This window comes from Heterodontus francisci, chromosome 35 (genome assembly GCF_036365525.1).
Source record: "Heterodontus francisci isolate sHetFra1 chromosome 35, sHetFra1.hap1, whole genome shotgun sequence".
Classification (NCBI taxonomy): domain Eukaryota; kingdom Metazoa; phylum Chordata; class Chondrichthyes; order Heterodontiformes; family Heterodontidae; genus Heterodontus; species Heterodontus francisci.
The window spans coordinates 25496202-25510659 of NC_090405.1; the positions used below are offsets into that span (position 1 = coordinate 25496202).

The window sequence follows — 14458 nt, forward strand, 5'->3', positions numbered from 1 at the left end:
ACCGTATTAGAGCAGATGGCCAAAAGCTTGGTCACAGAAGTAGCTTCCATGAGTGTTTTAAAGGAGGGAAGAGAGGTCGAGAGGCAGAGAGTTCAGGGAGGGAAATCTCAGGCTTCGGGCCTGGACAGCTGATGTCACAGCTGCCAGCAGTCGAGCGATAAAAATCAGCGATGCTCAAAAGACCAGAATTGGAGCAGGGCCGGAATCTCGGGGGGAGTGAACCAAATAAGATCCGGTCCTTTGTATCCCCCTCACAGCTTACCCTCCCACCTTGCTTTTTATTATCAATCAATTTCCCTCTTGCAGTTCTATTTCACACCAAGAGATGTCAGTCTCATGCCATTTCACAGCAAGCTGCATGCAAGCTTACTTTACTGCCAGTCTAATACTGTGTTGAGTGGACAAGGATGTATGTGGTGTGCAGTGTGTGGTATGCAGCAAGGTTAGACTCAAACCAAAGAAGCTGCATCACTCCAAGCGGAAGGGCCGCCTGCGCATCAACACTAGCAGAATTTCTTATCCACAGCTGTTACGTAAGTTTCTAAATTCACTTGATAAAGTCCTTCAAAACACTCCTACAGGGGATGCAGAGACCAAGTGGGCCCACATCAGAGATGCCATCTATGACTCAGCTATGATCACCTATGGCAAACGTGTGAAGCAGAATGCAGACTGGTTTCAATCACACTTTGAAGAGCTGGAACCTCTCATAGCCGCTAAGCGCATTGCACTGTTGAACTACAAGAAAGCCCCCAGCGAGTTAACATCCGTAGCTCTTAAAGCAGCCAGAAGCGCTGCACAAAGAACAGCCAGGCACTGTGCAAATGACTACTGGCAACACCTATGCAGTCATATTCAGCTGGCCTCTGACACTGGAAACATCAGAGGAATGTATGATGGCATTAAGAGAGCTTTTGGGCCAAACATCAAGAAGATCGCCCCCCTCAAATCTAAATCAGGGGACATAATCACTGACCAACGGAAGTAAATGGACTGCTGGGTGGAGCACTACCTAGAACTGTACTCCAGGGAAAATGTTGTCACTGAGACCGCCCTCAATGCAGCCCAGTCTCTGCCAGTCATGGATGAGCTGGACGTACAGCCAACAAAATCGGAACTCAGTGATGCCATTCATTCTCTAGCCAGCAGAAAAGCACCTGGGAAGCACAGCATTACCCTGAAATAATCAAGAGTACCAAGCCTGCTATACTTCCAGCACTCTACGAACTGCTTTGCCTGTGCTGGGACGAGGGAGCAGTACCACAGGACATGCGCGATGGCAATATCATCACCGTCTATAAGAACAAGGGTGACCGTGGTGACTGCAACAATTACCGTGGAATCTCCCTGTTCAGGATAGTGGGGAAAGTCTTCACTCGAGTCGCTTTAAACAGGCTCCAGAAGCTGGCTGAGCGTGTCTACCCTGAGGCACAGTGTAGCTTTCGAGCAGAGAGATCCAACATTGACATGCTGTTCTCCCTTTACCAGCTACAGGAGAAATGCCGTGAACAACAGATGCCCCTCTACGTTGCTTTCATAGATCTCACCAAAGCCTTTGACCTCGTCAGCAGACATGGTCTCTTCAGACTACTAGAAAAGATTGGATGTCCACCAAAGCTACTAAGTATCATCACCTCATTCCATGACAATATGAAAGGCACAATTTAGCATAACGGCACCTCATCAGACCCCTTTCCTATCCTGAGTGGCATGAAACAGGGCTGTGTTCTCGCACCTACATTGTTTGGGATCTTCTTCTCCCTGCTGCTCTCACATACATTCAACCCTTCAGAAGAAGGAATTTTCCTCCACACAAGATCAGGTGGCAGGTTGCCCGTCTAAGAGCGAAGACCAAAGTACGGAAAGTCCTCATCAGGGAACTCCTCTTTGCTGACGATGCTGCATTAATATCTCACACTGAAGAGTGGCTGCAGAGTCTCATCGACAGGTTTGCGGCTGCCTGCAACGAATATGGCCTAACCATCAGCCTCAAGAAAAAGAACATCATGGGACAGGATGTCAGAAATGCTCCATCCATTAATATCGGTGACCACGCTCTGGAATTGGTTCAAGAGTTCACCTACCTAGGCTCAACTATCACCAGTAACCTGTCTCTCGATGCAGAAATCAACAAGTGCATGGGAAAGGCTTCCACTGCTATGTCCAGACTGGCCAAGATAGTGTGGGAAAATGGCACACTGACACAGAACACAAAAGTCCAAGTGTATCAAGCCTGTGTCCTCAGTACCTTGCTCTACGGCAGCGAGGCCTGGACAACGTATGTCAGCCAAGAGCGACGTCTCAATTCGTTCCATCTTCGCAGCCTCCGGAGAATCCTTGGCATCAGGTGGCAGAACCATATCTCCAACACATCCCCAGCATATACACCCTACTGAGCCAGTGGCACTTGAGATGGCTTGGCCATGTGAGCCGCATGGAAGATGGCAGGATCCCCAAGGACACATTGTACAGCGAGCTCATCACTGGTATCAGACCCACCGGCCGCTTAAAAGACGTCTGCAAACGCAATATGAAGTCCTGTGACATTGATCACAAGTCGTGGGAGTCAGTTGCCAGTGATCGCCAGAGCTGGCGGGCAGCCATAAAGGTGGGGCTAAAGTGTGGCGAGTCGAAGAGACTTCGCAGTTGGCAGGAAAAAAGACAGAAGCGCAAGGGTAGAGCCAACTGTGTAACAGCCCTGACAACCAATTTTATCTGCAGCACCTGTGGAAGAGTCTATCACTCTAGAATTGGCCTTTATAGCCACTCCAGGCGCTGCTTCACAAACCACTGACCACCTCCAGGTGCTTACCCATTGTTTCTCGAGACAAGGAGGCCAAAGAAGAAGAAGATTCTTACACCTCTCTGAGATTTGCCGACATATTTTCTCCTCTATCTCTTCCTGTCTGTTTAGAGGCCTGTAGTACACTCCTAGCCAAGTGATTGTCCCCTTTTTGTTTTTAAGTTCTACCCATATGGCCTCATTTGAGGAATTTCTAAGATATCATCCTTTCTTACTGCAGTAATTGACTCCTTGATCAACAGTGCAATGCCACCTCCTCTTTTACCCCTTCACCTGTCTTGCCTGTAGATTCTGTACCCTGGAATACTGAGCTGCCAGTCCAGCCCCTCTCTCAACCATGTCTCTGTGATAGGAATAAGAAACAGACCCAGTGGTCGAGGAAATTAAGGCCCTCCCTCCTGCACCATATCCTCAGCCAAGCATTCATCTGCTCTACCCTCTTATTCCTATACTCATTAGCATGTGGCATTGGGAGTAATCCAGAGATTACAACCTTTGAGGTCCTGCTTTTTAATCTGCTATCTAGCTCCCTAAATTCTGGTTGCAGGACCTCATCCCTCTTTCTACCTATGTCATTGGTGCCAATGTGTACCATGACCTCTGACTGTTCACCCTCCCCCTTGTCCTGCAGCCACTCTTTGTGACATCCTTGACCCTAGCACCAGGGAGGCAACATATCATCCTGGAGTCATGTTTGCAGCCACAGAAATGCCTATCTGTACCTCTTACGATAGAATCCCCTATCACTATAGCTCTTCTACTCCTTTTCCGCCCCTCCTGTGCAGCTGATCCACCTGTGGTGCCACAGACTTGGTTCTTGCTGCATTCCCCTGAGAAGCTATCTCCCCCAACAGTATTCAAAGTGGAAAATCTGTTAGAAAGGGAGATGGATCCAGGGGACTCCTTCACTACCTGCCTAGTTCTTCTACTCTGCCTGGTGGTGACCCATTCCCTTTCTACCTGAGCAGTCTTTACCTGCGGTGTGACCACCTCCCTATATGTGCTATCCATGATGATCTCAGCCTCGCAGATGCTCCACAGTATCTCCAGCCGCCGCTCCAGATCCGAAACGTGGATTTCGAGTAGCTGCAGCTGGAGACACATCCTGCACACGTGTTCGCCCTGGATACTTGAAGTCTCCCTGACTTCCCACATTGCACAGGAAGATCACTCCACATTGCCGAACTGCCCTGCCATGACTTACCCTTAATTTATCCCCTTAGATTACCCAAAAATTAAATTATTTACACTAGGGACCTTGATTCTCCCCCAAAAAACACGACCTCCTTTATTGAAAAAACTGTAGACCTTTCCCTTTACTTTTAGTTACTTACCCAGCTATTTAGAGTAACTCCCTGACAGCAGATACTCACCAACCAATCACCTTGCAGCCTTCCTGTGACATCACTGCTCACTTTGTTTTCAAACTCCGGCGTGCCTGGACTGCTCTCCGCTTCTCACCTGGAAGGTGAGTGACTAGGCCGCGATCCTCAGGCTCAATTTATCGGCTCCACTCTCGGTGTTCTCCCCACAGGTCCGCTCCTCTCCCGGAAGGTGAGTGACTGGGCCGCGATCCTCAGGCTCAATTTATCGGCTCCACTGTCGGTGTTCTCCCCACAGGTCCAGTCCTCTCCCGGAAGGTGAGTGACTGGTCCGCGATCCTTGGGCTCAATTTATTGGTTCTGCTATCGGCGCTCTCCCCACAGGTCCACTCCTCTCCGCTCCGCTCCTGGAAGGAAAGTAAGTCTGGTATCTGTGACGGACAATGAGGAGAAACACAATATCAGGAGAGAGTGAAATACATTTTACTCTTCAGACGATATTATTTATTATATTTCAGCTGTTCCTTGTTTCACAAATATTTTGGCGGGCTTTTCAAATTTGTGAATGGGTTTCAGCTCTGACAATTTGCCGCTGTCAATCTCCGCCCCATTTTCTCATTGATGATCGGCGAAATAGCAGCGACCTGATTGGTGACATGAACCAGCCAATGAGATTCAGCAGACAGTAACCAATCAGAAGTAGCCGGACTGCATTCCTCCAGAAGGTAAAGCAGGGAAGTGCGGGAGGAATTCCTCACTCTTTGTGAAAGTATTTGTGAGATTGTGGAAATGTCTGGAAGAGGAGCAGGGGAGAGACCATGATCCTGTCTCAGGTAAGTTTTTGAGTAAAATGGCTGTAACCAATTCTGTAACTTCAGGCCAGGGAGTGTGTAACACTGTTCGGGTGGTAGTGAAGGATAATGATGGAGATGCACCGGTTGATCGTACCTTCTTCATTAAGAAAATCCTTGTTGATTGCTGTGGATTCCAAGCTGTAAACATCTTCTGCCTGCAGGACTTCCCCAGCTGTGGATATTTTGACGTGACGTTCAAGAACGTGGCGGATGCATCAAGTTCCTGAAGGTGTTTAAGGAGAAGGGAAACCAGGCGCCGCTGTCGATCCTCACAATGGAGCCGCTCTTCACACTGCCATCGCAACGTGACTGGGTGGTGAGAAGCCACCTCTACAACCCCCATGTTCCTGTCGTGGATGTACTCACCTTCCTCACCAGGTATGTTGAGGTGGCCGGCGGCAGCACTGATGTCAAGGACCCATTTGGGAATTGGACCAGTTAGCGGCAGGTCAAGGTGACCTTGAAGGTCGATGCCAACGGAGCCATCATCCATCCTCCCTCCAGCTTCGCTTTCGGGGGAAGTCGAGGCTTCATGGTCTATGCGGAGCAGCCCAGAGTTTGTCGTACCTGCGGCAAATCTGGTCACGTGGCAGCTAACTGCAGCACAGTCGTCTGCAAGAACTGCAAGAAGGAAGGCCATCAGACCAAGGACTGTAAACAGAGTAAGTGCTGCAACCTGTGAGGTGGGGCAGGCCACCTCTACAAAACCTGCCCAAACGCTGCCTCAGTTATGCTCAGGCAGCAAGGACCAAGGAAAGGCTGGGTTAAGGAACGGTGAACACGTCTGGTGCTGGGAGGGAAACAAGCAATCCTCCCCACAGCGATGAAAGTCTATCTGAGAAAGAGAACAAAGGGGAGGCAGCTGCAACCAGTGACCCAACACCTACTCCGTGCCTGGAAACTCCTCCTCTACAGACAGAATTAATGGAGGAGGAGGCAGCAGATGGACAAACAGGTCAGTGGCAGGTGGTACAAAGGAAGACCACAAAGAAAAAAGCTCCAAAAAAAGAACAGGTCAACACCCAACCAGTGGCAAGAGGAGGCTACCGTCTGAGACAGACTACAGCAGCTCCTCCTCACTGGACGAGGAAGGGCCGGAACGATGGCACCTCCAAAAGAAGCAGCAGAACTCAAAGGAGCTGGAAGATAAAGCCCCCCAGCTCCGGGGCACTGGAAGCTGTGACACGCCCAGCGCACCCCAAACCAAAAGCATGGAACCCAGTGAGATGCTCAGTGCACCCCAGCTCCGGGAGACCGAGAGCAGCGAAGTGTCCTGCGCACTCCAGCTCCAGCTCCGGGAAGTCAGGAACAGTGATGTCTTTGAGGAGGGACCGAGGGGAAAGACACCAACAGCAGAGGACAACCCAAGCCTTGCTGCCTACAAGACCCGTCCCCCACCTGCCGATGTCACCCCAGTGGAACAAAACCCTCATGAATAACCATGAGGGGTTTCTGGGCTCAACAAATGTGAAACAGCTTGCGGACACGATGGGTATGCCGGAACATACTCAAGGACTGGGACTAGCAAGGACACCTGGTGTGGTAAGCAACACCCAACTTTATAGTGGATATAAAGATTGCTTCGATTAACATGCATTGTGTTAAATCCACCACGTGATGTGTTTCAACCTTGGATGACTTCGCAAAGGTCAAAGCTGGCGTATTGTTTCGTCAGGAGTGTGGAATCCTGCACCGCAGCACTTACAGGCAATGGTCACGATGGTGATCCCATGGGTCATCGATCTGGTCCGGGGAAATGATTCCTGTTCCTCCGGCCTGGGTATTCTGCTGTGGGGAGGCAATTTAACCATCTCTGAAGTTAAGATGCTGGTGGGCGGTCGCCTTCTCGTAGCAGATGTAATGTACAACAATGCTCCGCTCCAGTTAAGCAACGTATATGCCCCGGTCCAATACAGTGAGTGGCTGACCATCCTCCAGCAACTCACACTGCTGCTGGCGACATCCAGGCCGGTCATTCTTGGAGGTGACTTCAACTGCATCATTGATGCAGCTAGACGATCTGGCAGTGACGACAGAAAACTGGACGCTCCGCCCAGATTCTTAAAGGAAACAGTATAAAATGCCAAACTGCACAATGTCTTCAGCAAACCTGCAGACGGAGCGCAGCGTAGATACACCTGGTCAAGATCGGACGGGTCTGCCCGTTCCAGGATTGACTTCCTGTATGTGTCCCCTGCTTTCACGGTCAGATCCACCGACGTCAAGCCGGTGTTCTTCTCCGACCACTGCCTCTTACTGGCTGACTGTCACTTACAGGATGACCAGCGGGTTAGCAGGGGGACATGGAAGCTCAATGCTACACTGCTAACCCCAGAGAACATTGTGGAACTCAAAAGAGATTGAAAAAGTTGGAGAACAGTGAGACCCTCTTTGAGTATCCGGTGCACTGGTGGGAAGCGATCATGGTGAATATCAAGAGGTTCTTTATCTCCAAAGGTGTTCAGAGGGTGAGAGAGACAGAGGGAAATGTCCGCACTCCAGAAAAGAATGCAAAATCTGCTCCGGCTGCAGTCGATGGGTGTCGAGGTCAAGGAGGTGCTCCAAGAGGTGAAGAGCCAGCAGGCCTCGCTCTTTGCCACGGAGGCCTCCAAGATCATCTTCCGGTCCAGAGTCTGCTCCATTGAGCAGGATGAGACGTGCTTGCGTTTCTTCTTCCAAAAGGTACACAGAGAGAGCTCTGTGATCAGCAGCCTGAAGGAAGAGGATGGCTCGGTCACAACTTCACACTCCGACATACTAAGGATTAGCAAATCCTTGAATGCTGGGCTGTAAGACGTGAAGTCTATGGACAGCATGGCCTCCCAGTCCTTCCTGTCATCTATCACAGAGGTCTTAGATGACAGCATGCAGGAGAATCTGGACAAACCGCTAACTCTGGACAAGCTAACAAAGGCCATCAAGTCTTTTGAGACGAAGAAAACTCCCGGAAGCGACGGCTTACCAGTTGAGTTGTATTCGGCCCTGTGGTACTGGGTCAGCCCAGACCTGCTGGAAGTGTACGAGAGTATGCTCCTGGCCGGCAGCATGTCAGAATCCATGAGGAAAAGCATCATCATCCTCATCTACAAGCAGAAGGGGGAGAGGGCAGAAATCAGAAATTGGCGGCCCATCTCATTGCTTAATGTAGACTACAAAATTCTGTCCAAAGTCATCGCCAGTCGAGTCAAGACTGCTCTGCAGTTGGTGATTCACCCTGATCAGACCTGTACTGTACCCAGCAGGAAGATCTCTGATAGTGTCGTGCTACTCAGGGATACGATCGCCTATGTACGGGACAGGAGGGTGGACACCTGCCTCATCAGCCTGGACCAGGAGAAGGCTTTTGACAGGATATCGCACACATACATGATGGACGTGCTTTCCATAATGGGGTTTGGGGAGGGAATCTGCAATTGGATCAAACTGCTCTACACAAACATCAGTAGTACAGTCCAAAAAATTGGGTGGGAATCAGAAAGTTTCCAATCAAATCTGGAGTCAGACAGGGCTGTCCTCTTTCCCCTGCCTTGTGTGTTTGCTGTATCGAACCCTTTGCTGAGTCTATTTGGAAGGATGCGGGCATAAGAGGGGTGACAATCCCAGGCAGTGGAGTCACTCAGGTCAAAGCCTCCCTGTACATGGATGATGTTGCAGTATTCTGATCGGATCCGCTGTCCATTCACAGACTGATGAGCATCTGCGACCAGTTCGAACTGGATTCGGGAGCCAATGTTAACCATGGCAAGAGCGAGGCCATGTTCCTTGGAAACTGGGCTCACCGATCCTTTGTCCCCTTCACCGTCAGGTCAGACTACCTGAAGGTGCTGGGGATATGGTTTGTAAGGGCCGGGACGTGCACCAAAACCTGGGAGGAGCGAGTAGCCAGGGTACAACATAAACTGAGCAAGTGGGAGCAGCGATCTCTCTCTATTATGGGTAAGAACCTGGTCATCAGGTGCAAGGTGCTCACGTTGTTGCTGTAAGTGGCACAGGTCTGGCCCATACCCCACTCCTGTGCTGTGGCGATCACCCGAGCCATTTCCCGCTTTATCTGAAGACGCAAAATGGACCGGGTCTGGAGGGACACGATGTTCAAACCACTGGATAAAGGCGAAAAAATGTACTCAACGTCGCCCTCAACCTGATGGCCGCCTTAGTATGTGGCTGCATCAAGCTGTGCGTAGAGCCCCAGTATGCAAACACCAACTGTTACTATGTGCTGAGGTTCTATCTGACCCCGGTGTTGCGAAGGATGGATCTGGTCACAGTGTCACGGAACGCTCCATCCAGTTGGACTGTGCGTTCGTGGAAATGTTTGTGTGGAAAAACACCTTTGACCACCAATCCATCAGGCAGTGGTCTGCACGGAATGTCCTCAAGTATATTTTTGGAAAAGAAAAGTCTGGAAGAGGAAAGACCGGCGGGAAAGCTCGGTCCAAGGCCAAGTCTCGCTCCTCCCGGGCTGGACTGCAGTTCCCGGTGGGCCGTGTTCACAGGCTCCTGAGAAAGGGCAACTATGCTGAGCGTGTGGGTGCCGGAGCCCCGGTCTATCTGGCTGCTGTGCTCGAGTATCTGACCGCTGAAATCCTCGAGTTGGCCAGTAACGCAGCCCAGGACAACAAGAAGACCCGCAACATCCTCAGACACCTACAGCTGGCTGTCCAGAATGACGAGGAGCTCACCAAGCTGCTGGGAGGGGTGACCATCACTCCGGGCTGGGTGCTGCCTAATATCTAGGGCATTCTGCTGCCCAAGAAAACCAGCGTTCCGGGCACCAAAACCAAGGCAATCTGCCAGGATTTTATCAAATACCCAAAGGTTCTTTTCAGAGCCACCCACAGTATCATTCTTGTAAATCTCCTCTGTACTCTCTACACAACAATTATGTCCTTTCTGTAATGTGATGACCAGAACTGTACGCAATACTCCAGCTGTGGCCAAACCACCGTTTTAAACAGTTCTCGCGTTACATCCCTGCTTTTGTCAACCAAGAAAGGAAAGCATTCCATATGCCTTCTTCACCACTCTATCTACCTATCCTGTCACTTTCAGGGACTTGTGGACATGCACTCCAAAGTCTCTCACTTCTTCTACCCATCTCAATATCTTCCCGTTTATTGTGTATTCCCTTGCTTTGTTTGCCCTCCCCAAATGCATTACCTCACACTTCTCCAGATTGAATTCCATTTGCCACTTTTCCGCCCACTCAATTAATCCATTCATAAGTCTACAGCTATCCTCCTCACCATCAATTACACGGCCAATTTCCCAATCATAGCTCCCACATTTAATTCCAAATAATTAATTTTTTTTTTTAAGAGATACAGCACTGAAACAGGCCCTTCGGCCCACCGAGTTTGTGCCGACCATCAACCATCCATGTTATACTAATCCTACACTAATTCCATATTCCTACCACATCCCCACCTGTCCCTATATTTCCCTACCACCTACCTAGGGACAATTTATAATGGCCAATTAACCTATCAACCAACAAGTCTTTGGCATGTGAGAGGAAACTGGAGCACCCAGAGGAAACCCACACAGGCAGTACCCAGAATTGAACCCGGGTCGCTGGAGCTGTGAGGCTGCGGTGCTAACCGCTGCGCCACTGTGCTGCCCGTGTGGTAATATACACCACAAACAGCAAGGGACCCAACACTGAACCCTGTGGAACGCCACTGAAAACCGCTTTCCATTTGCAAAAACATCCGTTGACTACTATCCTTTGTTTCCTGCCACTGAGTCAATTTTGGATCCAACCTGCCACATTCCCCTGTATCCCATGGGCTTTCATTTCATTGACCAGACTGCCATGTGGGACCTTATCAAATGCCTTACTAAAATCCATGTAAACCACATCCACCGCACTATCCTCATCAATGTTCCTTGTTACTTCCTCAAAAAACTCAATCAAGTCAGTGAGACATGACCTTCCCTTAACAAATCCATGCTGACTATCCCTGATTAATCCATGTCTTTCCAAGTGGTAGTTTATCCTGTCCCTCAGAATTGATTCGAATAATTTACCCACCACTGAGGTCAGACTTACCACATCCTTTTAAAATAATAGTACAACGTTCGCAGACCTCCAATCCTCCGGCACCTCCCCCATATCCAGTGAGGATTTGAAGATGATCCTCAGCGCTTCCACTATTTACTCCTTGGCTTCCTTTAACAACCTCAGATGCAAACCATCTGGCCCTGGTGATTTATTCATTTTCAAGGATGTCAGACTCTCTGGTACTTCCACTCTCATTATGCTTATCGTATCTAATATTTCACACTCCTCTTCTTTTACTACAATGTCTGCATCATCCCTCTCCTTTGTGAAGGCAGAGACAAAAAACTCATTAAGAACCCCGCCCACATCTTCTGGATCCACACAGAAGTTCCCTTGTACATCTCTGATAGGCCATACCCTTTCCTTAGTTATCCTCTTGCTCTTAATGGACTGATAAAACATCTTTGGGTTTCCTTCAAGTAGTTGTATCCAGTCCACATCCACCAAATCACCTCTCAGTTTTGTAAAATTTGCCTTCCCCCAATTTCGAACTTTTACTTTTCGAGCTGCCCTGCCATTACTTAGCTTTACAAACTCATTATTGCTCGTGTAATAAGTGTAATAAGGAGAATAATTTACCAGTTACTCACCGATCAGCTTCTTCCCCTGTATCATGGAGGCTGAAAAGGCAGAAGAGAAGAGACCAAAGAGCACCTCCTTCCCCTAGTCAGTGAAGTCCCTCACACATCAACTCACAGCTTTACACTCTGTCCAAACAGCACTTTCTAATAAGTAATTATTCATAAATTACACTAACTAAAACATTAGTAACCTGACCAATTACAAGGTAGCTATTTGAGGGTTTTTCAACAAAGAGCTTTTTTCCCTATCCCAAAGGCTCTTTTCAGATCCACCCACAGTATCTGAAAGGGCTGATTACTGTCTGAAGTCTGCTCTACCCACACCTCTGTCTATCCCTCTTCATCTAGAACAACCAGCGTCATCTTCCATTCCTTTCACCATCATGTGTTTAACTCGCTTCTCCTCATAGACAGTCAGATATCAATGTAATAATGAAATGATCTGTGTCAGTGCTGGCCATTTCCCTGTCCTGATTTCAGACCCGACTCTGGACACTTGTTTCCCATTCCAGGACCTTCTTGTATTAATATTCAGCACCACCTGTCAGTCAGAAACTTGTCTCAATGAACCGATCCTTTTACTGAACTTCCAACTGCTGCTGTCTATTTCTCGAGGGAAAGAGCAGCTCACTGTGTAAGGATGTGAGGGGAATGTAACCCGGCTGCTGGTGAGAAGGTCCCGTCTTCTCAATCAAAAGCCTTTTATTTTACTTCAGTGATTCCCAGATTCCCAGCTGGTCTGTTGAGGATTTTGTTTTCACAGAAATAACTTGTTAAATACAAATCTGATTCCAACATGTCAGTAACAGGACAGAATGGGAACCTTTTAAAAGGATGAAACAACTATTTCAGTGGCTTCTCACTGTCCCCCTGAAGCCTGTGTGAAGGGGAATTACCAATAGTCTGTAATTTATTACTTCCACACCGAGTTTGAGTTATTTGTCGTGTGAAAGATTGCTGAACGGAGTCTTTTACTGTCAGTTACGGATGAGAAGTTGACAAAAATTGGCAAGATAAAGCTGTTCATAAAATAGCACCAGCAATTTGAGTCGGTAAAAGCAAAATTGTGTTTTAAAAGTTTATTTAAACCGCTACGGGAAAATAGATTTTTATGTACTTTTCCAGTCGATCACTTCTTTTCCAAAGTGAAATTGGCGGCTTTCACAAATTCAAATATTCTGCCAGGTTGACAGGTTCAACCAATGATTTTTTGTATTTTGTGTTTCGAGATTCTCTGATTGAATAACTCGTGAAAGCTAATGGCCGTGTGGCCTAATGGATAAGGCGTCTGACTTCGGTATATTCAATGATGTTATCAGAAGATTGCAGGTTCGAGTCCTGCCACGGTCATTTTGACCCAAAGGGATTATGCAGGGCTTTGGGGATCGAGTCGGGGACTGAACAGATTGGAAACCCGACATGGACTTGATGGGGCGAATGGCCTCCTCATGTGCTGTCACTGACTTCATGAGAAGAGGGTGACCAATCAGAAGTGGGCTGGGGTTACAGCGGGCTCAAACTGCAGGAATTCCAGGTCCCTGAATGACTGAGCTGAAAGTGATCAGTTTCACTGCAGGAAACACCGTCTCGGGGGAAATAACATCACAAATAATTCCATTTTGCTAATTATTCAATTATAAAACAATGGGCAGATGTGAAGGTGTGATGTTACTTTTCACTGTGAGGGGAGAATCCGCCATCTGGGTAAATCAGCAACTTTATAACATCGTCTGTACGTTTAGAAAAGAAACGATGAAAACTCTCCCCATAACCCTGGTGCGGTGGAAAGGCTCAATTCAGAGATTGGAATATAACGAGAGCACAACATAAATCATTAACTGTTATTTCCGGCATAAAACACACCCCAGCTCCCGTTCCCATGTCACTGCTGTCCCTATGAGGCGGTGGGTGACTCTGAAAAGAGACTTTGTTTTGTGTTTCTGCAGGAAAACCACAAAGATCCTCCCAGGCAGTGAAACTCATCTTCCCAGAATCTCCATACCAGATTGAAACAGAAAACACAAAGACAGTGAGAAAGTTCCAGAGAGTTACTGAGCATTAAAACCAATGAAATAAACCAATTCGAGAGAGATGTTGGTGCAGCTTTTTCAGAGAGATTGTGGGTGGCTCTTAAAAGATCCGTTGTGTTTCGAGTGTTTTCACTACACGGTGGAGTTTTACTTGGAGTTGATGTACTTGGTCACTCACTTTGTCCCTTCTCACATTCCGAGCGCTTTGTTGGGTGGAAATGTTTCTTCAGGCAGTTTCAACAGCTCAGAGCCGACATTGAGTCAGAAACCAGAAATGGGAGTACGGGACACAGACAAGGAATTGAGGCTGAACCTTTCTAAATCTCACTGGTTATAGGCCTCAGCTGGAGCATTGTGTCTAATTCCATGCTCCACACTTTAGCAGGAATGGCAAGGCCTTAGAGAGGGTGCAGAGGAGATTTACTAGAATGTATCAGAGATGCAGGAATTCAGCTAATGTGGAAAGAATAGGGGTCTGGGGTGTGTGAAGCTGGGGTCCTTGTTCTTAGAGCAGAGATGTTAATGGGGCAGTTAATAGTTGTGTTCAACATTGTGAAGAGTTTTTATAAGAAGAAAGAAGTTTGACTACAATTAGGCAGAGCATTGGTGAGATCACACCTGGAGCACTGTGTACAGTTTTGGTTCCCCTTATCTAAGGAAGGATATACTTGCCTTAAAGGAAGTGTATCAAAGTGTCACTCGATTGCTTCCTGGGATGAGGGGATTGTCCTATGAGAAGAGATTGAGTAGACGAGGCCGATATTCCTCAGAATTGAGAAGAGTCAGAGGTAATCTTACTGGCAC

General features: G+C 48.2%; 1 non-coding gene across 1 annotated transcript; it reads left to right on the forward strand.

Moving 5' to 3' along the window:
* Window positions 1–12885: 12885 nt before the first annotated feature.
* On the forward strand, window positions 12886–12974 carry trnar-ucg (transfer RNA arginine (anticodon UCG)). Its single transcript is given in 2 exon segments — window positions 12886–12922; window positions 12939–12974. It is a non-coding gene; the product is annotated as a tRNA-Arg (tRNA).
* The last annotated feature ends 1484 nt before the right edge of the window (window positions 12975–14458 follow it).